We start from the raw sequence: 25,615 nt of genomic DNA, 5'->3' as shown, positions 1-25,615 counted from the left end.
AATCTACAAACTTTTCAAATCAATCCTAAAAACTAATTAATAATGATGATAAACAAGATCTAAAGTCTAAAAACAGAATCTGAACATGATAGCAACCCAAATCATGAAGATCTATACTCAGATCTAGCAGGCGGTTCATAAGAACCGCCGCCTCGATCTCTGTGAACCCATAAACATAAAGATGAAAGGATTTATGGGGTTCTGATGTTATACCGAGGGTGGATAATCTGAATTCAACGGCATATTGGAGAATAAAGAGGAGGATCGGTGAAGAATTTGAAGAGATTTTAGGGTTTGAATGTTTGAAGATGAGAGGGAAGAGAAAGTAAAAGATAAAAGTGTTGGGTGAAAAGTGAACCAATACAAAAGACTAAAACATACAAAAAGGACCTAACAGTATGGTTGTTGGCTAAACCCCTAGACCGCCTAGGCTTATGATGAACTTTTGTTAATGTTGGATTTTAGTTTGGACTTTGTTTTTGTTATGGTTTATGATTAAGAGGTTTCTTGTTATTTATTCGATGCATATGTGTGCTTACCGGTTGACAGTTTAGTTAAGTTTAAGAGTCTAGAATTTATTACTTAGTGTCTAGATTAACGTTTATTTAGTTAATAAATTAATAACTACTTTTTGCACATCAATGAGCTTGGATCAACATGCAGATTTACAAAAGTATCACTAGTGACACAAGTAAAATCAGTTTGGCTGAAATAAGTCGTGGGCTACATTTATTTATGGCGACTAATGACACAAGTATTCATGGTGGAGACCCTAGCAAAAAAGGCGGAACCAACAAGTATTACCATTGGTGACCATGGTCGTGATCACAACAGCAGTACTGGTAATGGTGATAGAGAAGGCGATGACAACAGTGGTTGCTCGCCTAAACCCTTTGTATAATTTGAGTAGACCTAAACGTATATTTGTTTTTACCCAAAAACCCATTTATTAATTACAGAGAAATAATTGACATTCTTAATTAGTGTGTATAGACGTGAAAAATAGTTATTCATGTGGGTTCTTTAGCAAGCTAACTAAATCTTCTTTTGTGATTTACAAGCATGAAGCTAAAGTTATAGAATTAATTGTTGAGTGGGTTTCACTCAAATTACGTCCCTTTGATATGAACGTTGATGAAAATTTAATAGGCATGGAACGAAGGATGCAAGATCTCGATGCATATTTAAAGGTTGGTTTGAAGGATGTTCGCATAGTAGGGATCAAGGGCATGGGAGGTGCAGGGAAGACAACTTTAGCCCGAGCTATTTTTGATAAAATATCCGTTAATTTTGAAGGTAAAAGTTTTGTTGAGGATGTGAGGGATAAAGCCTCTTGGTTAGGTTTGGAGAAGTTGCAAGAACAAGTCCTTAGTGATGTATTAAATGATAAAAGCATTAGTATAAGTGGTGTTTATGATGGGAAAAACTTAATGAGAAAGAGGTTGCTTAGTAAAAGAGTTCTTGTTGTTCTTGATGATGTGGATCGTAGAGACCAGCTTGAGATGTTAGCTGGTGATCCTACTTGGTTCAAGCCTGGAAGTAGAATTATAATTACAACCAGAGATGAAGAGGTGCTCAAAGAACATAACATGAAATGGATACATGATGTCAGCCTTTTATCGGAGGAGGAAGCAATTCGTCTCTTTAGTAGGCATGCATTTGGGAAAGATGTTCCAACTCTAGCATATGAAAAGCATTCACGTGAAGTTGTAATTTACGCTGCGGGTCTTCCGTTAACCATAAAAGTTTTGGGTTCAAAACTATGTGGTAAAGATGATAGGCAATGGGCGCATACACTAGAAAGACTCAAAACAATTCCATTGAAGGAAACTCTTGAAAATTTGGAACTAAGTTATGAAAGCCTAGAGGACGAACACAAGGAAATATTCCTTGACGTGGCATGCATCCTTCGAGTTTGGGATAAAGATACAACAATAAGAATACTTGAAAGTTGCGGATATTATGCTAAACATGGTTTAAGAGTTCTTGAGCAAAAATCTCTAATAAATTTGAAGGACAAGTATTATATACATATGCATGACCATATAGAAGAATTGGGAAAGAATATTGTACGACGTGAACATGCGTATGAGCCCAACAAACACAGTCGATTATGGGTTCAGGTGGAAATTGAACAAGTCATGGCTGCTAACTCGGTAAGAATCCATGAAAAGTACAATTTTTCTGATGATTGTTTGAAGATTGACGAAGCCCGCTGGTACTTTCCAAATTCTCTACGATATCTATATTGGTACGAATACCCTCTTTGGTGTTTACCCAATACGTTTGAAGCAAATAATCTTGTTGCACTTGAAATACCTTTCAGCAACATCAAGCAACTTTGGGAAGGGGGAAAGGTAATATGGTTGGTTGGTTGTTCTTTAATGCTATAATGGTATATATGTATCTCTATTGGCTAGTTATCACAACATACGTTTACCTTTTTTTTGTTCTCTTTTCATCTTGTGATAGGTTATACAAATTCCTAGATTTTAGTTATACAAAATGAAGAAGCTCAAATTCCTAGATTTTAGTTATACAAAATGTAGGTCCTTATTCGGGTGGATCTAACAACGTCTTTGGATCAACCTAACTTAGTGCTAGTGAAAATCACACTAAGTAACCAAGAGGTCTCGGATCTTGATATTATGTTCGGTTAAGGAAGTTAGTGAGAGAGAGAGAGAGAGAGAGCCGAGAGAGAAAGAAGATGTGTAATGAGATTTTTTGACAAAAGGTTATTTTTCTCATGGCATGCTCCCTATAAACTATTTATAGGGTGGCATGCATGAGAAGCATGAATTATATTCACTAAGGCCCAATAGGCTTCTTTATAATGGATCGTGGCCCAATACATACAAAATGACCAATCGGTCCCAAATACATAACCGAACCAATACAAAAGACTAAAACATACAAAACGGGACCTAACAATCTCCCTCTAGTCTTTAGTATTGGAACCCGTCGGTGTCGTAGACGAGAAGTTCTTCATCTGTTAGTGGAAGTTCAACAAGTCTGCGTACGTACTTGTTGAAAGCTTCAACTATCAGGGCGGTGTTTTGACGTCCCAAGTCCTCGACGGTCCCCAGTGGCTTGTTTTAGAGCTTCTTCACATCCTCAATGTGTAGTCCCATAAGCTCATGCTCGTCAAACACTCGAATCTCGTGCATATCACGGAAGTGTATGACGGCCTCACCGGTTTTATTGTTAAACTCCCAATCTATGAAGTCTCGGAGAGTGTTGGGAAGATAGGGCTCGCCATGATAAATCTCGTGATAGTCTTTCGGCACCTTGTATCTCCACATAGTGCGTGGCTCTTCGGTAGCCGGGTCCATCTCCTTTAAGTTCTTGTATTTTCGACCCTTGTTTGGCTCGAAATCTTTGTAGTCCACCCTTGATTGACGATGGAGATAGTCTGGAACCCAGATCTCTAACGAACTCCCAACTACACCATGGCCTAGAGAGCTTGTCGAAGATAATTAATGTCGAGCTCTGGTAGTGATTTCAGCTCATGGTGGTTGAGGTAGATCAGATCTCCGCTGTATCTTCTGATGGCTCAACAGTTGTTTCTCTTATCATGCTTCGCGTAAACAATGAGTGAATCATCATGATAAGGATAGTTGAGCACACGAGCACACGCACGACTTGACACAATGTGCGTTTTTCTTTTCTTTTTTGGTGGTTCCTATGTCAAGTCGTCAAGGTGGATTGGAGACGGGATCAGTAGCAGCGGTTTCTGAAGCTTGAACTTTTGCAGGAGGAGTGTCTGGGTTGGGTGAGTAGTTGATGTAGTCATCTTCAACCCTCGCTTCAGTGTTCTGATCAACAAGATGCTCCAAGTTCATTCCTGCTTTGATAAAGTCATCCATAACACCTGCAAAGTCATCAGGAAACAAATCTTTATACATGGCAGTGATCTGTGTGTCATGCTCCCTGACTTTGCCAGCCAAGTCGTGAGCAGCAGGGTCTTGAACGTCATGTTGAGCTGGTGGAGGTGATTGAGTGTTATCTCCACCTCCACCTCCTGCTGCTCCGGCCCCTCCGTCTCCACTTGCTCCACCTTCATCATCATTATTGTCATCTTCATCAAAGCTATCATGAACTTCATCATCGTCATCATCTTCTTCCTCATCATCATCTTCTTCATCACCATCATCATCACCCTCATATCCACCACCAACCCCGCTAGACTGTCCGCCCTGTTGTACTAACCGACCAACAGTCGCCTCTCCTTTAGACACAACAGCCTGAACTCCTCGCACGGTTACAGAAGGACCTACGGTAGGCTGTGAACCACCAACTTGAGAAGTCTCACCAGACCTTCTCCAAGTCCCAAATACAGCGTCAAGCCTATCATCCAGACCATGAAATTCATCTTCTTGAATGCCCATGAGGTCTGAGGCCACCTGGTACTTGCTCACCATGTCTTCCTTCGTCTTGAGCTGTAGCTCATTCAGACGATCATGCTCTTTAATAATTCCTTGTATGGCCTCCATTTCTGCTCTGAGCGTATCGAGAGAGGCGGAGGAAGCAAGCTGTTTCTCCAGATTTGCAACTCTTGAGTTTGTAGCTTCTTTTTCAACATCCCACCTTCTCGTTGCATCTTCGATTTTCTTGTTTACACTAGATCTGAGAGCACTAGCACTTGGTAAGTCTCTTTCAAGTGTAGTCAGCCTATCTCCAAGTCTTGTGTGATCTGCTCAAATTAGCGTTTTCAGAGGCCTCACGGTTCATTAACGCTTGTAGATTCTGAATTCGGGTGTGGAAGGTGTTTGTCAACAATCTTTGATTTTCAGCAAGAGCGTCACTTGCCTCCTTCTACTCCTCCAACACCCTTATCCTTTCCCTCAAAGTCGCCTTTTCTTTTTCATCCTCCAACGCCTTTTGCTTCATCTCCTTAATGAACTTGAGGAGCACAATTTCTCTTTCCGCCCTCTTAGCATTGGATTCCTCCAGTGTGACGATCCTATCGAGGATAGGATCGGCGTACACTGGAGGTGTCGACGATATCCCTCGGAAGATGAGTTTGGGTGAGATAATGGTGGATGGTGGGGTGGTGGTCGTTATGGGTGGTGAGGTTGTTGGAAAAGGGTGGGTGATGGCTTGGGTAAGGATTGGTGAAGTTATAGTGGTGGGTTGTGTTGGTTGTGTTGTAGGTGGTGTGACAGTTTGGGTTGGGAAAGTAATGATGGTTTTGCTCCATAAGCTTCTTGTTTGTATTGGTGAGCTGAAAACTGATGAGGTGAATATGGATGAGGTTGGTTGGGTAGGTAGTGTTGAGACTTGAGAAGGTTCGGGTTGGGTTGGTTGTTGTGGTGGTGAGTGTGGTAAGGAAGGTATTTGGGGTAGGAATGTTGAAATTGGTTGGTCTGTTGGTGAGGGTTCTGGTGAGGATTCTGGTAAGTCATGGAGTAGGGTCTTGGTTTTCTTGGCTTTGTTTTCTTTCTGGTTTTTGGTGTCTTGTAGGCAGGGATTTGTATCTTGGTAACGTCTAGTGTCATGAGGGCTTGGGCCAGGGCTTCTTTGGTGAATTTTGGTTGGTTGGAGGGTTTGTCTTGTGAGGGAGACTTGACAAGAAACTTGGTTGACTTCTAGGAGTCCCCAAGTTTCATCAAGCGTTTCAGGGGCCGCTGGTCTTCTTCTTCCTCCTCAAGTTCTATCACTTTGCCCTTTTCAGCCACTTTCCTCTTCAAGTCATGCTTGGCCTTTGTTCGATCCTCGGCCAGCTCATCACTTGAATCTTGTTCATCTTCAACTTCGGGTTCATCATCATCTTCACCCTCAGTTGACGCCTCTTCCCCAGCAGGCTCTGTCTCCTCAAATAAACCAAACTTAGGACCCGGCCTTGGTCCTTGATACTGATGCCCCCTCCCTTTGGTGCTCAGCAACACATTAAAACCGAAGTTTTAATCTCATTCATATGGTACGGCTCAGGAAGTGACTTCTTGTCCTTGGCCTTTTTGGTCCCCGATCGTGAAACAATTTCTCTTTCCACCCTCTTAGCGTTGGATTCCTCCAGTGCGACAATCCTATCGAGGATAGGATCTGGAGGTGTCGAAGACATCCCTAGGGAAATGGGTTTTGGTGAGATAATGGTGGATGGTGGGGTGGTTGCCATGATGGGTGGTGAGGTTGTTGGCAAAGGTAGGGTGATGGCTTGGGTAATGATTGGTGAAGTTGTAGTGGTGGGTGGTGTTGGTTGTGTTGTAGGTGGTGTGAAGGTTTGGGTTGGGGAGGTAATGACGGTTTTGCTCCATAAGCTTGTTGTTTGTATTGGTGAGTTGAAAACTAATGAGGTGAATATGGATGTGGTTGTTTGGGTAGGTGGTGTTGTGACTTGAGAAGGTTCGGGTTGGGTTTGTTGTTGTGGTGGTGAGTGTGGTAAGGAAGGTATTTGGGGTAGGATGTTGAAATTGGTTGGTCTGTTGGTGAGGGTTCAGGTGAGGATTCTGGTGAGTCATGGAGTAGGGTCTTGGTTTTCTTGGCTTTGGTTTTCTTTCTGGTTTTTGGTGGCTTGTAGGTAGGGATTTGTATCTTGGTTACGTCTAGTGTTTTGAGGGCTTGGGCCAGGGCTTCTTTTGTGATTTTTGGTTGGTCGGATGGTTTGTCTTGTGAGGGAGACTTGACAAGAAACTTGATTGACTTTTGGGAGTCCCCAAGTTTCCTCAAGCGCTTCAGGGGCGGCTGGTCTTCTTCTTCCTCCTCAAGTTCTATCACTTTGCCCTTTTCAGCCACTTTCCTCTTCAAGTCATGCTTGGCCTTTGTTCGATCCTCGGCCGGCTCATCACTGGAATCTTGTTCACCTTCAACTTCGGGTTCATCATCATCTTCACCCTCAGAAGACGCCTCTTCCCGGCAGGCTCTGTTTCCTCAAATAAACCAAACTTAGGACCCGGCCTTGGTCCTTGATACTGATGCCCCCTCCCTTTGGTGCTAAGCAACACACTGAAAACCGAAGTTTTAATCTCATTCACATGTTACGGCTCAGGAAGTGACTTCTTGCCTTGGCCTTTTTGGTCCCCGATCGTGGAACATTTGGAATTAAATCGTCTAAAAGCAGCTGCACGAATCTCGGGTACATGAGCCATGTAGCACCACTCTTGATGTTTTCCAGCATGCACAAGAATATCCTTCGAGATTAGTTGAACTTCTCTCTGTTAGTCAATGCAGACATAATACGAATCCAGTCTGTACTCATACTGTCGAATCCTCCACGAATATCAGTCAGACAATGGGTGACTATGTGGAATAAAACCTCCAGTATGGTGGAAGATGACTCTTTTCGAGGCTCCTCCATTCCGTGTCGTATCCCATCTGTTCAACAAAACCAACCAGCTTCTTCTTGTTTCCCCTTTCATACGTTTAATCTGGCTAGTCAGCAATCTTTAACACCCATCTAATGTCTGCTTCTGTAATTGTCAACTCCTTTCTTGCCACGGTTGTTGTGAAGGATAGAGAATCATCAGCAATCTTGGCAAATGCCCAGAAGTCCAAGACCCATTTATAGTAAACAGCTGGGTTGGCGGTGATAGCATAGGAAAGGGGTGATTGCTTGAGTCCCTTGACCATGGAGGTAAATACTTTGTCTGCCTTTGCCTTTGGCAGCCCGAGAGCACAAAAATTATTATGACCCTGAAAGTTAAACCAAGAGATCATGAGAATCATCATTGGGAAATAAACAAAATAAATAAGATATATACATAAGCATTAAGTATTTACATATTATAATTAAAAAAATTATATACATTTTAGTTTTAACAAGGTTATAAGTTAGTTTTAGTATGTTCACTAGGCAATTAGTCTACAATGTATAAAGATTATGTCTAAAACAGTCCAAGAGTCAAAACAGTGCATTGGTTCAAAAACAGTCACTTAAGATTCTGAAAATTCTGCTAAGTGTTGGTTTTTCGCGTGAGGTCTTATTTCGCTTCGCATGGAATCATGCGAAGCGAAACAGACAATCCATTCGCTTCGCATGAGTTCAAGCGAAGCGAAACAGAAATATGTTTCGATTCGCATGAGGTGAAGCGAAAGAGAAATACGTTTCGCTTCGCATGAGGTCAAGCGAAGCGAAACAGAAATATGTTTCGCTTCACATCACCAAGCGAAGCGAAAAACCCATCCATGCGAAAACTTGTACTTAGCCCTTTTTATCCCCCTTTTCTTTTCACATGGTCGTCTAGGTGCGAATTATGTTTGTGGAAAGTCTGAGCCTGAACCTCCTTTGTTTACTTGGTCAGATTATCCTTAGAACATCTGAACAAAAACCTAAATCCTACTACAAACTTTACATATCAATCCTAAAAACTAATTAATAATGATGATAAACAAGATCTAAAGTTTAAAAACAGAATCTGAACATGATAGCAACCCAAATTATGAAGATCTATACTCAGATCTAGCCGACGGTTCATAAGAAGTTGTTCTGATGTTATACCGAGGGTGGATAATCTGGATTCAACGACATGTTTTATAATGAAGGTTGGATTGTTGAATAATTGAAGAGTTTTTAGGGTTTGAGAGCTTGAAGATGAGAGAGAAGAGAGAGTAAAAGGTAAAATTGTTTGATGAATAGTGAAAGATATTTTAGGTTTATATACGGTCAACCTATCTCACGATAAGGTCAAAACATCGCGAGTTTTCACCGAAAATACACTCTCAGTCCTCGGTCTTTAAAATAATTTGCATTTTCAATCCCTGAAAAACATTTACCCATCGAATCCGAGCACTTGTTTGTTTTGCAATATTTTCTTTTGTTGGTTCATAAACGTTAACGTTTGCACGATCGATCTCTTTTGTCAAAACAAAACATAATAAAAGAAGACACGAAAATAAAGTCAAAAATAAAATTAAAATTAAAATTAAAGATAAAATAAAATAAAATAAAATTTAAAATATTAGAGTATGCAGATACTTAATATTTTAGAAATTAAAAACAAAATAGATTTAAAAAAAAATTAAAACATTTTAAAGTTAAAAACAATAATATTAAATTAATTTACATAGTTCTTTTTCTTTAGTTAATTTACAAAGAACGATCACGACATGGAATCATATTGATTTGCAAAGCCCTAGATTGCATTTCCATTTTAAAGTTATTGTGACACAAGTTCATCATTGACTGTAGATATTGTCCTCCTTTTTAACTGACAAGTGTTTTGATGCCAAAAATAACACATTTAAAGTACAATTAGGCACGGTGCTTATCTGGTTCCCACTTAATCAGACATGTTACTGATTCCATCATATCTCGGGCCTACTTTGTGTTAACATATCACCTCAACTTGACTTAAACCTTTCTTAGTTGATCACAGTACTCTTATTAACACACTTGACTTATTGTACACTGTACACATGACACTTTGTGCTTTGCACACTTGACTTGATCTAGAAAGATTAAAATAAAGCAGAAGTTCAGGCCATAACAATCAGGTCGGATAATACCATATTATCGCGTAGAGAAAGTCCAAGGCTTGAACAAAAGAAAGAAAATAAAACAAAGCAGAAGACTCAGAGCCTTAACAATCAGATCTTGTATGACTACAAACGTAGAAAGTCCAAGGCTTGAGTCGAAAATAAATGAAGAAATAAAACAGAAGTTAAAATTCCTAGGGCTGACTCCTTTTCTGTCTTTTTTTCTTTTGTTTTTCTGACTCTTTTGTTTTCTTTTTCTTGCTTTTCTTGACTTTTTACTTGACTCTTTTCTTAACTCAATGAAAATAAAAATTGACACTGACTTTCATAAGACTACTGTGATTAGGTAAAGAGAGGCTTGGGTATGACATGTATAGTTACATTTTTGCCTTCATGAATATGACTTTACGAAATCATGCAACCGTTTCATAATCGTATATCCACTAGTACCGGTAGGAGTTTAGGTTTATATCATTCGACACTTGTTTGTCAAGCCTACCTACACATCTATGAATGATCTTATAGCCTTTCGTTCTATTCTTTTAGCGCGCTAGAATCATTACAAACCAATGTACTATCACTTTCCAAATGATCGGATCAAATTCTCAAAACTTGAAAATTTTAAATATACGACTCCCTCTACGAAGAAGCTCCCTCTAAGCGGGACACCACTTTTTGAATTTTCTTAAATAGGAGTAAGGAAGAAATTAATATTATATATAAAAATTAAAATCTTTTTGTTAAGTCAAGTGACTTGATTTTTGTTTTTCTAAAAGTAAATTCAAAATCTTTTTGGTGAGTTAAACTTAACTCAATTTTCTCCCTCTAAAATTGTGACATATTTGAAAAATATTTACAGTTTTAAAAACTTAAAAGATAAGATTTACTCAAAAGAGATCATGCCCAATGACTCAACAAGAAACAAAAATCGGGCATGACTAAAAGCTTTAGTAAAGAGATCTGCAAAGTTATAGTCAGTATGGACCCTTTTTATGTCGACAAGCTTACGATCATAACAATCACGAATAAAATGTATTCGGATGTCAATGTGCTTGGTCTTTGAGTGCTGGACCGGGTTTTTAACAATTGCAACGACCGCCTCATTATCACATTTGATCGTTGATCCATAGAAATTCAAACCGTAATCCAGCAGCTGATGCTAGATCCATGTCACTTGAGAGCAGCAGCTGGATGCAGCAATGTACTCGGCCTCTGCTGTGGAGGTGGACATGGTGACTTGTTTCCTGCACTGCCATGAGATCAACCGATCTCCCAGGAATTGACATCCACCAGATGTAGACTTTCTGTCCAAGTTGCATCCCCCATAATCTGTCGGTGTAAGCATGAAGTTCCAAGGGAGATTCCTTTGGATACCAAAGACCCAAACGTGGTCTACCTTTCAAGTATCTGAAAATACGCTTGACAGCCGTCATGTGGGATTCTCTCGGGTCTGACTGATATCTGGCACACTGACAAACAGGGAACATAATGTCCGGTCTGCTTGTAGTGAGATACATGATGTGCCTCGGATAACCCTCACAACGAAGCTTTAATTAAAACGAAAATCCTAACCACACAACCGGCAAGTGTACCGGTCGCAAGTAATATAACTCTAGGAAGTCCGAGTATCGAACACGAAGACACGAAAGACGCTAACGATTACGACCCTAGACACGACCTACCTAAGAATAATAATTAATTAATTTTTGATTTTTAAATTTGTTTTTATAAAATGACTTAACTGGACTGACTGACCTAACTGACAAAAGTTACCAAAAATAGAAAACTTAACGGAAAACTGACGGTGTTAACTTCGGATGGGAGAAACGTCTACCTAGGGTTGAATCAAATTGTAAAACTGACAAGCTAATGGATTGGATGATATCAGGACATCGGTTTCTAAAGATGACACGACTAAGGATTGCTCGGGCTCACTGGATTACCTCTCGGTCTCACACAACAAGCCTAAACTACTTAAAACCGATAAAAAAGGACCAAACCAGGAGACAATTGCTAATGTGTTCTAATGAAGGATTACCTCTCGGTCTCACCGACACTCGACCCAAATGGTAATGAATACTACACAACCAAGGATAGAGGAACAATCTAATCTAGACCAAAATGGACCATCTAATCGCTCAAAACACCTAAACCGGTCGGAGTTTTGTAGGCAGTACGGAAGGCCCACAACGCATCATCCAACTTGTCGGACCAATCCCGACGATTCGAACCAACTGTTTTCTCAAGAATACGCTTGATCCCCCGATTACTCACTTCTACCTGCCCATTGGTCTGTGGGTGGTAGGCGGTCGCAAGCCGATGGGTGACCCCATAGCGTCGCAATGCCTTCTCCATCTGCGCATTGCAGAAGTGAGTTCCTCTATCACTGATCAGAGCCTTCGGGACACCAAAACGAGCAAAAAGGCTCTTGAGAAAACGGAGTACAACTCGACCATCGTTAGTGGGTAAGGCCTTGGCCTCAACCCACTTTGAGACGTAATCAACCTCCACGAGTATGTACTTGTTCTCACGCGAAGATGGAAACTGTCCCATGAAATCAATGCCCCAAACATCAAAAACCTCACAAACCTGAATAGCATTCTGGGGCATTTCATTTCGCGAAGAAATGTTGCCGACCCGCTAGCAACGATCACAACTCCTCACGAACGCGTGCGCATCCTTAAAAATCGAAGGCCAATAGAATCCACAATCAAACACCTTCTTTGCCGTCAAACTCGCACCGTGGTGACCTCCTGTCGGTCCAACATGGCAATGGCTAAGAATCTGCCATCCCTCCTTAACGTCAACACACCTCCTGATCAACTGATCAGCACCTATAAGAAAAATATACGGGTCGTCCCATAGGTAAACTTAACATCAGCAAAGAATTTCTTCTTTTGCTGGTAAGACATCTTCGGGTAGTACCCGTCAGCAAGATAGTTTGCGAAGTCGGCGAACCATGGAAAACCCTCATCCTGAGCCGAAACAAACATGAGACTCTCCGTCGGAAAATGGTCATTAATCCTAACCCATGGCTCTCCTAAATCAGCACCCTCAAGACGTGAAAGATGATCGGCCGCCACATTCTCGGCCCCCTTTTTGTCACGGATCTCAATATCAAACTCTTGAAGCAAAAGGATCCATCGGATAAGGCGTGGTTTAGCATCCTGTTTGCTAAAGAGATAACGAATGGCAGAATGATCCGTGTACACAATCGTCTTGGACAGAACAAGATAGGACCTGAATTTATCGAACGCAAACACCACAGCTAAAAGCTCCTTCTCGGTGGTGGTGTAACTCTCTTGCGCACCATTCAAGGTCTGGCTCGCGTAGTAAATCGGATGGAAGTGTTTATCCTTCCGCTGTCCAAGAACCGCTCCGACTGCGAAGTCGCTCGCATCACACATCAACTCAAAGGGAAGCGACCAGTCGGGAGAAATCATGATCGGGGCGTTAACGAGTTTGTCTTTCAAGAGATCAAACGCCTCGATACACTGCTCAGAAAACACAAATGGGGCATCCTTCTCCAGGAGTTTGGTCATGGGTCTCGAGATTTTAGAAAAATCTTTAATGAACCGGCGATAGAACCCAGCATGACCCAGAAAACTCCAGATGGATCTCACGGAAATGGGCGGGGGAAGATTAGAGATGGTATCGATCTTCGCTCGGTCGACCTCTATCCCCGCACTCGAAATACGATGCCCCAAAACGATGCCCTCGCGTACCATGAAGTGACACTTCTCCCAATTAAGGACTAGGTTGGTGTCTACGCATCGGGCCAACATCCTCTCAAGGTTAGAGAGACAACGATCAAAGGAACTCCCGAACACCGAAAAGTCATCCATGAAAACCTCCATGGAGTCCTCGATCATGTCGTGAAAGATAGCCACCATGCACCTCTGAAATTTGGCTGGAGCGTTACATAGTCCGAACGGCATACGTCTATAGGCAAACGTGCCGTATGGGCAGGTGAACGTGGTTTTCTCCTGGTCGTAAGTACCCAGAGAAACCATCCAAGAAGCAGTAATACTGCTGACCCGTCAAACGCTCCAATATCTGATCGATGAAAGGTAGAGGAAAGTGATCTTTCCTCGTGGCATCATTCAGTCTGCGATAATCGATGCAGACTGTCCAACCAGTCACAGTCCTAGTGGGAATGAGCTCGTTCCTCTCATTGGTGACGACAGTCATGCCACCCTTTTTAGGAACCACTTGGACTGGACTAACCCACGCACTATCAGAAATGGGGAAAATGATCCCCGCATCAAGGAGTTTGATGATCTCATTCTTCACGACCTCCTGCATCCTCGAATTAAGCCGCCGCTGCGGCTGAACGACAGTCCTAAAGTCATCCTCCATGAGGATTTTATGCGTGCAACACGAAGGGTTGATACCCTTGATGTCGATAATCTTCCATGCAATGGCCTCCTTGTGCTCTCGAAGCACCCTTAACAATCTCTCTCTCTCGACCTCCGTCAAAGCAGATGCAATGATAACCGACAACTTCCTTTCCTCGTCCAAAAACGCGTACTCCAGATGGTCAGGCAGATCCTTAAGCTCTAAGGAAAGAGGGGGGCTCTTGACAGAAGGTCGGTCCATCGGATCGTCACGTACGATCCCAGCAGACACCTCAGACTCAGGGGTATGTAACTCGGTGTCATCTTCCGTTGACTGATCGGTCAGGGCAACCATCTCAATCTCCGGAATATCCCTATCGAGAATCTGAGTGTCGGAGGCAGATCCTCCACAGATCTCGCTGAAAAACTCCCCAACATGCTCATCTCCAACCAGGGCTTGTTGGTTAGCCATTGGTTGTACATTCAGTATAGGTGCAGCAGTAGCTATGTCAACATGTCCAAGATCTTTCAAAACAACATGCATAAGGATAGACTGATCATCCGCGGTTTGAACAGTTTGAGACACAACAGGGGAAACCATTGGTGCGGCGAGTGTCATATACATTCCACGAAACTGCTTGAACAATGCTTCATAATCAAACATCCAGTCCGGACCATTGTGTGCATCAGTAGGGTTTAACTCCTGCCAATCAATGTTGAAGGACTCCAAGATCACTCTTGATTTCTTATTGTATACACGATAAGCACTTTTAACAGCAAAATAACCAATAAAGTAGCACTCATCCGCCTTTTCAGCAAAGTTGGAAGTTGTTCCAACATTCGTTTGGAGTATGGTACAGAGACATCTAAACATTCTGAAGAAATTTACCCTTGGCTTAGTTCCATAGAAGACTTCATACGGAGTCTTGTTTAGTCTTTTGTTCAGAAGCACACGATTCTGGGTAAAGCAAGCAACATTGATAGCTTCACCCTAGAAAATCAATGGTAGTTTGGAATATGAGAGCATTGTTGATGTGTTGTAAAACACATCAACTTTCCGCACGTTTTATCTACATATTATATTATATTTTATATGTTTTAACTTGTTTTAGATAGGTTTTACGTAAGTTTATTCATATTGTAGGTTATGGGTTACAAGGAAGAAGAAACCGGGACTTTTCGAGCATTTTACGAGCCTTTTACGCATACAAGTTCAAGACAAAGCTCAAGGCCTGGCCCGTATGCATCATGGAGGCCCAAATCTTACATTATAATATAATATATAAAAAATAAAAAAACCCTAAGGGCTGAACAGGGGCTGCGATCGGACAGAAAAAAAAAGAGAAAAAAGTTTTTTGGGAGCTAGGGTTTGGACTTGTAGCGGCAAGGGAAGGAAGAACAAACAAGAACAAGCCTCGGTGATCGTTTACCATCATTTTACAGCAGCAAACAGCAGCCCAGAACACCCAATATCCTTTCTTTCATAACATTGTTCAACAACTTTACTTCTCTTGTTTAATTGTTAACTAGTTTTGTACTTGATTGAGAGATTGAATTTTTTTATGATTAGTATTGATCATTGGATGATTATTATGATGATTGGTATGAGTTTAATGATGATTTTGTTAAGTGTTTGCTGCTGTCCAAAAAATATGCACGGCTAAACTTGTTAGTTCTACTTAGGAATGATGAAAATTGTTAATGTTTGATGAGCTTGTTGGATTGTTTGATTGCTAGACGTATTTGGCTATTGTAAAGTTTTATTTAGACTTCAAATAGGTTGTGTTTAAGGGCTGGAATTATTGGTTAATTTATTGCATAAACCCCGTGTGTTGATTGATTAGTTTTGTATTATTTGATCGATGCATTGTTTGATTCTAGACTTGGTGTTTAGGGTTTGTTTGCGGTAGGAACAACCGTAGGGTTTTGTTGCATGATTAATTGATTAAAGTACAGCGGTTAGACACCTTCTTTGAGACCGAGATGTGATAGGAAGTTAGGGTCATCTCATTTCCTTTACATGCTAGAATAAGGATTGCGCGAGAGCGAGTTCGTTTCTTGTCAGGTTTAGGTGTTTTGAGTGACTAGTTGATCTATTTTAGTTTAAGTTGAATTGTTCCTCCATCCTTGGTTGTGTAGTATTCATTGCCATTAGGGTCGAGTGTTGGTGAGACCGAGAGGTGATCTAGCATTAGAACACGTTAGCAATTATTTCCCGGTTTGGTCGTTTTAGCCGATTTTGAGTAGTTAGGGTTTATTGAGTGAGACCGAGAGGTAATCCAGTGAGCCCGAGCGATCCTTAGTCATGTCATCTTTAGAGACCGGTGTCTTGAAGTCATCCAATCCATTAGCTTGTTAGGCCTAAAATTTGATTCAGACCTAGGTAGACGTTTTTCTTCATCCTAAGTTAACACAGTTAGTTTTCCGTTAAGTTTTCTATTTTTGGTAAGTTTTGTCAGTCAGTTAGGTTAGTTCAGTTAAGTTAAAAGAAATCAAAAATCAATTAAATATTATTCTAAGGTAGGTCTTGACTAGGGTTAGTAATCGTTAGCGTCTTACGTGTCCACGTGTTCGATACTCGGACTTCCTAGGTCTATACTACTTGCGATCGGTACACTTGCCGGTTGTGTGTGGTTTTAGGATTTTCGTTTTAATATTAAAGCTTAGTTGTGAGGGTCATTATTATAGGATTATTAGACACACATCAATTGTTCTAGCGGCTTCCACCAAAGTATGGATTCTTCTCTCAGCCACCCCATTTTGTTCGGGAGTGTAAGGTGTGCTGAGTTGATGAACAATTCCCTTGTTTTGACAGAATTCATTCACCACCTTGTTGCAGAATTCATTGCCGTTGTCACTTCTGATACATTTCACCTTCTTATCAGTTTGATTCTCAACCAACATGATAAACCTGAGTAGAAACTGTGACGTCTCGTCCTTGTACCCTAACAAAAATGTCCAACTGAAATGCGAAAATTCATCAGTAATAACCAGACAATAGGCTTTGCGACCGTTGCCATTGGTTGAATTGGACCGAAAAGATCCATGTGCAACAACTGAAGAGTGGAATTGATGGAATTGACTAGCTTGGGTCTATGAAGGAGTTTGTGTTGTTTGCATTTAGAGCAAGATAAACGTTTTTCAGTACAGTGAAAAGATTTTACTGGCAGACCCCTCACATGGTCACCTTTAACCAACTTGTTCAAGTTCTTATAGTTGACGTGACCCAACCATCGATGCCATAAGGATGAATCGTTCTCCGAGGCCTTGGACATTAAAAAAGAAGCAGACCTCATGGAATAATTACTTCTTATATCCAGAATGTAGGCATCATTGTGCCTCGGAGTACGCATCATAATTCATTCTTCAGGGACTTCAAAACCTGGTTTCAGAATGAGACATTCATTTTCAGTAAATAGGGTTGAAAATTTCTTATCACAGATCTGAGAGATGCTGAGCAGGTTGTGGTTGAGCTATTCCACCAGATTGACTTCATCGAATGTCAAAGTGCCATTAGTGACCTTCCCTTGCTTGGTTATCTCTCCTCCAATGTCACCGGCAAAAGAAACGTGACCACCGTTGAATGGTTTGATATCGAACAACAGCAACTCGTCTCCTGTCATGTGTCGGGTGCAGCCACTGTCTAAGTACCAAATACTGTTGACAGGCCGTCCAGGCTGTCCCTGCACACACGAAGAACCAATTAGTGGAGGGTTTCCCGAGACACACTTGTCTCGGGAAGGTTAAACATAAAATCACCAAGTTTAATTTTATGATTTCTGAAAATGTAATCCTTTGGTGAATCAGAATCTGAAGAGCAATCCCTCGAGGAACTTGAATTTTGATTTCCTCGGTTTTTGAAAAGTTTTCTAGATTGCCTTCGTTTTGGTTTTGGCTTAACCACAAAATCTTCTTGATTAGCTTTTGTGAAAACCTTTGACGGGCTCTTGAGCTTTTCAACCTCAGACCCCTTAGCTAACCGCTTTCTTTCTCTTTGGGTTAGCCAAAATGGTTTCTTGGGTTTTTTGGTTCTTTCGGACCTAAAATTCATCTCATTGGCTGAAGTGTAAGTTTGGTTAGGCATTTTCTTGGTTTGAGCATTATACCTAGGAAATGTCCGACCAAACTTACTGTTGAAAACTTTTTGTTGTTTATGCCAGTTCTTGCAATGCCTTGCAAGATGGGACGGATTTCCACAAATGAAGCAACATTTTCTTTGGTTGCATATATAGACATCTTGCTCACTGAGATATGTGGGATGAGGTGATGTAGATTGGTTAACATGTTGGTGACCTCTATCTAACTGATAATTGTAAGCATTTGAATGATGAGTTGCAAAATAATTTGATTGCCTAGGTTTCTGTCGAGAGTAGTAAAAGTCACTATCAAATTGATCATAATATTGAGAACTATTGTTATAATTTGTATTTTGAGAAAAAGAAGTTTTCTTGGGTGGCACATATTTACATGAAGTGCTTGGTTTTTCATTTTCAAAGCTAATTCTCTCTTTTATTAAGTTCTCAATTTTATCATCAGTTGATGAGCAGCTTTGACTAGTCTGTTCATTAACCTTGACCACCACGGTTTCATCAAATACAGTCTCACATTCTGAATCAGACGAGGAAAATTCACTTTCATTGCAAACATTTATACAGCTGTCATCACTTGATGATTCACAAAATACATCCTTTGATCTAGACATTAAACTTCCTATCATTGATTCACACATTTTGTTACAAACCGGATTGTTAATTGATTTTGTTAGACCCACACAGGATTCAAAACGTGGTTCTAACTCTCCCTTTGGTTTACAACCCTGGTTAACCTTCCCACCACTTACATCACTTGCTACTCAAGACATGTTGACGTTAGAATTATCAGATGACGAAATTTGGGCTGTTGATGGAGAGGCAGCTGAAACAAATTTCACTGGTTTTGGTAGTTTACCAATAGCACAGGCCATCTCTTCTTCAGGAGAAGTATTATAGCTAAAATGGGGTAGGCAAGTGTAATTATCATTCATTGGTGGAGGCACCGCTAAATAATCACAACCTAGTCCCGATTTATCTTTAGTACTTCTCTGAGCTCTGATAAGATCATCTAATTGTTCAGATGATGCTTCAAATCTTTCAACCTATTTTTCCTTTTCTCGTTTATCAGAAAGATCAAGTTTTGAAAAGTTGTTTTTCCTTTTCTCGTTTATCAGAAAGATCAAGTTTTAACTTTTCAATTTCATCTTTTAATTTGTTTACAATGTCCTTGTAATAGATGACATTGTGCTCTCCTTGAAAGATTTTGAGTTTAAGATTTGCAACATCATCGTGATGTGTTTTAATCTTTTCAACATATATCTTGTCAGCCTTTACATATTCAGCATTTAGTTGACGAAGTTTTGCGTTTTCTTTCAAAACTTCGTCCTGAAGATATCTATAGTATGTAACTTCATTTACGCAAGCTTTAGTGCATAGATTTCTTTTTACCTCATCAGAAGGTGATGCATCAGGACTTGCAGCAGTAGATGAAGAAGCTTCATTGTTTGTGAGAGCCATGCCAGCCATGTTGAGAGGATTCTACAGCTCTTGGAATTGATCATCCCAATCCACACCAACTTGGACCTCCGATTGGGAGACAAGGGCCTTTGAGTTTGAGCTTGAGTTGCCCTTGTGTGGATGACCTCCAATTCTTTGTGATGAGCTGCTTGGTTCTGCACCTCATGCCTTTTTCCTGCAGCCTTGCTGTTCTCTTCCTCTGTCACCTCAGTCACACGAATATCATTTGCATGTTTTGATGGATTCGTGCATTCTCGGGAGAAATGACCCATCTCACCATAATTGTAGCAACGCAGCTTTGACTTATCGAACCCGATCCTTTTCCTGTCTGAATCATTGAAGCTATCCTTCCCGTACGTTTTCATGAAGTTGGTAGCTCTTTGCACCGCCATTGCTATCTGGTACTTGATATCCATATTTTCAAATCCTTTTGATTGATATCTCTTAATTCTCCAGCTTCAAACTATGGTGGCAATAGATTTCCTTGCATCAACTCTTCATGGCTTGACAGAAAAGCATGAACTACTGCAATGTTTGAGTCATTCAACATGGGTTGTGCTTCACAGAAACTTTAAGGTTTGCTTGGTTGAGGTTTTGAAGATGAGGAAATCCCTTGAGCTTTTAAGGCTTGGGCAATTGCACTGTCGACTGCCTTTTGAAATGAACTTGTATCGGAAGAATCCGATTTATTAGTTGTTGAGATGAATGCTGTTGGTTGTGAAGGTACACTTGGAGAGTACTTGGGAGTGGTCACGGGATACACATTCTGTTGAGATTTGCTTATAAAGGCAGTAGGCATTGAGGAAGCAGAACTCACTCCAGCTTGATTCAGAGAACTTAGATGATTGTTCATTCTCATCTGCTCATCCATTTCAAATGACCTGATAGTGGATATCAAGTCAGTGTTTGACATCATATTTAGATTGGTAGTTCTCTTGATTGTGATAGTATTGGTACTCCAGTTGTATGGCAATGAATTCATCAACTTGTGGTTGACCTCAGCATTTGCAATGTTGACACTAGCAGCCCTAATTCTTACCATAAACTTCTCAAATCTCTTTACCAACTCCAAAATAGCTTCACCTTGACGATGATTAAAAATATTGAACTCTTCCTTTAAAAGGGCCTTCTTGTTTTCCCTAATTTCGGCATTGCCCTCAACTTTATCAATAAGTGCTTCCCACAGTCCCTTTGCACTTGTGTGTTCACAAAGAGTTTCAGTGATTTCATTTGAGAGGCAAACAGTCAATATGAAATATGAGATAGGCTTTCTTATCTTATGCCAACAGGTCCCTGTCTACTTGATCATAGTTTTCTGGAGCCTTAAGTTGTTCCCCAGCATCAGTGCGAGTCACGGGAACATGAGGACCTTGTTCAAAACATCTCATTAAATCAGTCTCAGTCAATGAGATATAATTCATAAATCTCCATTTGAAATCTGCAAAGTTATCATCCAAGGTCATATACTTTAGTGGCTTTATAGGTGAACAGCAAATAACCCTTCAACAGCAACAACTTTAAATCAGTGCTAGCCATGGTCTAAGCAGTTAAAAGCCTTTAACAAAGCTTAATCTTCAAGACAGTCAACTATTTCGCACAAAACTGCTTCAAGCGAAGCGAAACAGATCTAAGCGAAGCGAAACAGCCTTAACCGAAGCGAAATAGATCCAAGCGAAGCGAAATGGATCCAAGCGAAGCGAAATTGATCCAACTTTCTAGAAGAAATCTTCCTCGGGATCAATTTTCACCTAACCTTATCAGTACTAGGTCAAAGGTTGTTGCGCAAACTTTCATGCCATGAGAAGCGAAATTGTTTCTTATCAATTTTGACCAACTTTTTGAACCCGTAACCCAAGCTTTAACACCTTTTAACCCAAAACTTCTTAGATCTAGACTTGATATTTTTACCAAGAACACTTTCTAAGACATTTTTATGAAGATTTTGCCCAATTCTTTTTGTATTTTTCTTGTTTTTGAGGTTTTTGTGAACTTTCTTGTAAAGAGCACTTGTTTTCTTCTTCTCAAGATCAAAACCCAAGGTTGTGATCCAAAAACCCTCAACTAGTGAGCCGAAGCTCTGATACCAATCGTAAGTCCCTATTCGGGTGGATCTAACAACGTCTTTGGATCAACCTAACTTAGTGCTAGCGGAAATCACACTAAGCAACCAAGAGGTCTCGGATCTTGATATTATGTTCGGTTAAGGAAGTTAGTGAGAGAGAGAGAGCAGAGAGAGAAAGAAGATGTGTAATGAGATTTTTTGACAAAAGGTTATTTTTCTCATGGCATGCTCCCTATTTATAGGGTGGCATGCATGAGAAGCATGAATTATATACTAAGGCCCAATGGGCTTCTTTACAATGGATAGTGACCCAATACATACAAAATGACCAATCGGTCCCAAATACATAACCGAACCAATACAAAAGACTAAAACATACAAAACGGGACCTAACACAAAATTTAGGAGCCTTGACCTTGGGCTGATGCCCAACCTCGAGAGGTTAAGTCTTCCACATTGTGATGATTTGGTAGAACTTTACGTGCACGGTGGATGTCTAAAAAGCCTTGTCTACCTAAACTTACATGGCTGCAGAAGTTTGAAATCTGTATCTTTTATCGAGCAGTTGGAATCACTTGAGGTTCTTTATATAAGTAGATTAAATTTAAGGGAATTCCCGGATTATATAATCACAGGGCATTCCAGCAACAATTTGCTAGAGCTTCATCTTTCACATAATGAAGATATAGAAGAAATACCCTTATCAGTTGGAAATCTTCATAAGCTTGTCTATCTAAATCTCGCTCATTGCAGCAGACTTAAGAGTCTTCCGGGAAGCATTTGTAGTCTACAACATTTGAGAACTCTTAACCTTCGATCCAGTGGCATAGAGGAATTGCTCGATGACCTTAGCCAACTAAATGTTTAGAATACCGAGATTTATCTGGTACAGATTTTAAACATGTTCCGGTAGCATTTGTATGTTGAAACGTCTAAAAACCCTAATTCTTGGATGTTGTTGGCTTCTTGAGAAATTACCTGAGGATGCTGGTGAATTAGAATCTTTGGAGAAGTTAGATCTATACTTTTGCTCTAATTTAATAAAAATTCCAAGCAGCATCTGTAAGTTGAAACGTCTTGTCACACCCGGCCCTAAACGGCGGAAACAGCCGGGTGCGCGCCAGTGGGAATTGATAATCAAGCACGGGTCATTGCAAACATTCAAATAATTTTTCCATTGCGCATGAAATGTCTAGTACAAAATACATTACATTGTTTAGAATTACATATAAAAACATCCATATATGAAAAACGTTGAAGATTTCCGCGCCATATCCCCTTACACGGCGGGAACAACCACGCGTGTGGAAGGGATAGAACTAAAATCTTCCAAAAACCCTTTTTATAGATGTTCTGCGTGAAGTGCTCTATGTGTGTGACTCCTTGCGCTACTAATTATCACCTGAAAGACACGTAAAAACATTTGAATCAGTATAAACTGAGTGAGTTCACAAGTTTTGGTGACTTGATAAATCGTATTGCATCATATCCTTGATAAAACCATATTGAAACATATTTCTGATAACATCATTAAAACATATGCTTGATAAAACCGTCCCGCGGGTTACGCGCGGACATTTCTGAAAACCGGGCTCGTCCATGCAAAGTGGCGCTGCCACTACGAGCTAAAACAATACCATCCCGTGGGTTACGCGCGGACGTTGTGCTCGGAAAACTAGGCGCTCGTCCGTGCAAAGAGGTGCGACCCCTACGAGCGGGCTTTACAACCAGTAGTACTACCCCATGACCATACTAGGCACTCGTCTATGCAAAGAGGTGCGACCCCTACGAGTGGGTTGATCAAACACAGTAGTCCCTACCCTTAGAGTTCCACTGACGAGTGATCACTGTCTAAAACTTGCGCACTTACATTGAAAACCAAGATAAACACCATGAGCAGATAATCGTTTGCATCGCTTGTAAATATACCATGATAAAACATAATTTAAACACGTGTCCCTCGCCCCAAAAACAGTTTAAAAACAGTGAAAATAGGGGCTGTGAGACTCACCTGTGGTTCTTGTTAAGTGATGGTTTAGAGATTAAACGAGATTCGGGTTTCCTGATGTTAGCCTCGAAATTGGAAGTCTAGAATATGTTTAAATAACAAGAAATATGTGTATTAAGACCAAGTAATCGAAGAATATAAGGGCTTGTCAGAAAAGTAAATCTCAAGACTAAAGTTTCGGCTTACCTAGCGATGGAACTGGAAGCGGATGCTTGGGAGATGGTTAGTGTAGAACTACAGGTTTAAGAGAGGAGTTTGAAGTGTGTTTGTGTGATATTTTTATTCAAGAATTGATACTTATTTATAGGCAAATTCAAGGGAACACAATCCCTTGATTTAGGGGATTGAAATCTTATTTATATTGGGTGTAATGATGACTAGGTATGGGGTTTATTATTATTTATTTTAGGGATGGGGTGATGGTCCTAGGGAGTGGTTATAAAGATTCTGATGGATTTGACAGTACATGCAGGACTGTGGTTGGTGAGAGTAGGTGCGGCTGACAGCTGACATTTCGTGTTACAGTATACTTTTCCTGGTACTGTTGTCAGTGTGCAGTCAAAAGGTAAAAATCTCTGAAACACGCAATTGGTTCTTTCTGGGCGGGGGTAATCCCCTTACATCTGAAGAATAGACTAAGTGTTTTGTGCGTGTAGCCTTGCGCGTATAGCCTTCTGCGTGAAGGCCATTTCCTTGAACGTTGTGGGTCCGGCGGCTCCAGTTGGTCTTCGCGCAAGCGTCCTTGTAACGAATCCTGCGCGTATCACTGCGCAGGCGTCCTTATAAGGAAATCCTGCGAGTCCATCTGGCTCTGCTGGAACCAGCGTTCTCAGAGTTTATTAACAGGGTGAACTTTTGGATTTAAGCGAAAAGGTGGTTGGTTTCTGTGCAGACGTTCATGCGTAAAGGGTTTGGTTTTAAGGTGTCCCGCGGGGATTCTTCCCACAGGTGTCGCTCATAACTCCTTTTTATTTGATGCGGGTAGATGCGTAACCTTCTCGTAGTCAGGGACGTTGAGTTTCATTTGTAGATTCTCCATGAGGTCTTGGTATTTCAACATAGTGATCAGTTATGTTGAAGTCAATTCCATCTTGGAGCTTCAAACAAACTAGCTCTCAATGTTCCCGCCATACGGGGAGGTTAGTTCCCTTTTTCCGCGCGCGCATAAATGATTTGGGTCTTAATTAGGAAATTAGGATATTGTTTGAACATAGTTTTACTTATTGATCATTGAAGAGGTATGCAACCCATTAGACAGAAACGACATAAAATTAAGTTGTCATGAAAACACAACAAAAACCTGTGCGCGTGGCGCATATAACATATGCCCGCGCTGATCCTAACATGGCGCGCATCGCATCCGCGCTGGCACATATAACATATGCCCGCGCTGATTCTAACATGGCGCGCATCGCATCCGCGCTGGCGCATATAACATATGCCCGCACTGATTCTAACATGGCGCGCATCATATTCACAATCTCCTAATAATTAGGTGATTACTTGGTTTATGGGATTGGGAAATTACCGGGTGTCACACGTCTCACAGGGTTGGAGCTTAGATGTTGTAGAAGGCTTGAGAAATTGCCCGACGAACTAGGTAATGTGGGATGTTTACAGTTACTAGATATTAGGGATGCTCGCATAACTCATCTTCCACATAGCATTTCTTTGTTGAAAGGTCTGAAAATCAAGATATCTGAAATTAAAAATTAAATATTAGATGATGATGTGTTCCAAATATGATACTTGGAAGCGTCAAATACAGGGTTTTCAACAATTAAGAACTCTCGACCTTAGAAGATGTGGCATAGAAGAATTGCCGGAGGCCCTTGGGCATTTGGAACGTTTAGAAGAGCTAAATGTAAGTCACACATATGTTAAACATCTTCCTAATAACATACTTTACTTAAACATACGATAAAAGTTACACTATTGCATCATATGATCTAAGTTGCTTGTACGTTTGTCTAAAGCAAACAACATATCTACGTACGTTGCGGTTGTCTTTTTTAAATTCCATTACAGCACAACTACAGAAGAATAATAATATAGAGCAATTCAATTATTTCGTTTCTAAAGCATATCTACATAAGCACTTTCACATTAAAGTTAACAACATGATTTAGATAATTCTGCAATAATAAGCAGGGCCCTAATAAGATCAACTCAATTTGTAAATTAGCCGCTTGTTTTCTGCAATTCAGAATCATTATGACTGTAACTATATAGGTAATTGATTCTCTTT

At 40.6% G+C, this 25,615-nt stretch overlaps 1 protein-coding gene and 1 pseudogene across 2 annotated transcripts in view; both read left to right on the top strand.

Moving 5' to 3' along the window:
* The window catches only part of LOC143577031 (TMV resistance protein N-like), a 46,725-nt gene that overhangs the window by 5,914 nt on the left and 15,196 nt on the right, over nucleotides 1-25,615 (top strand). The window lies entirely within an intron of this gene.
* Nucleotides 746-25,599, top strand: LOC143577036 (TMV resistance protein N-like; annotated as a pseudogene). The gene is made up of 5 exons (XR_013143045.1): nucleotides 746-875; nucleotides 985-2,369; nucleotides 2,515-2,549; nucleotides 21,765-22,438; nucleotides 25,519-25,599. The product of XR_013143045.1 is annotated as a TMV resistance protein N-like (transcript).

The sequence above is a fragment of the Bidens hawaiensis genome, unplaced genomic scaffold (assembly GCF_021521415.1).
Source record: "Bidens hawaiensis isolate Kalapana, Puna unplaced genomic scaffold, B.hawaiensis_p1.1 tig00028457_1, whole genome shotgun sequence".
Taxonomy (NCBI): domain Eukaryota; kingdom Viridiplantae; phylum Streptophyta; class Magnoliopsida; order Asterales; family Asteraceae; genus Bidens; species Bidens hawaiensis.
The sequence above is the reverse complement of the archived record's forward strand: the minus strand, read 5'-3'. Positions and strand labels throughout refer to the sequence as shown.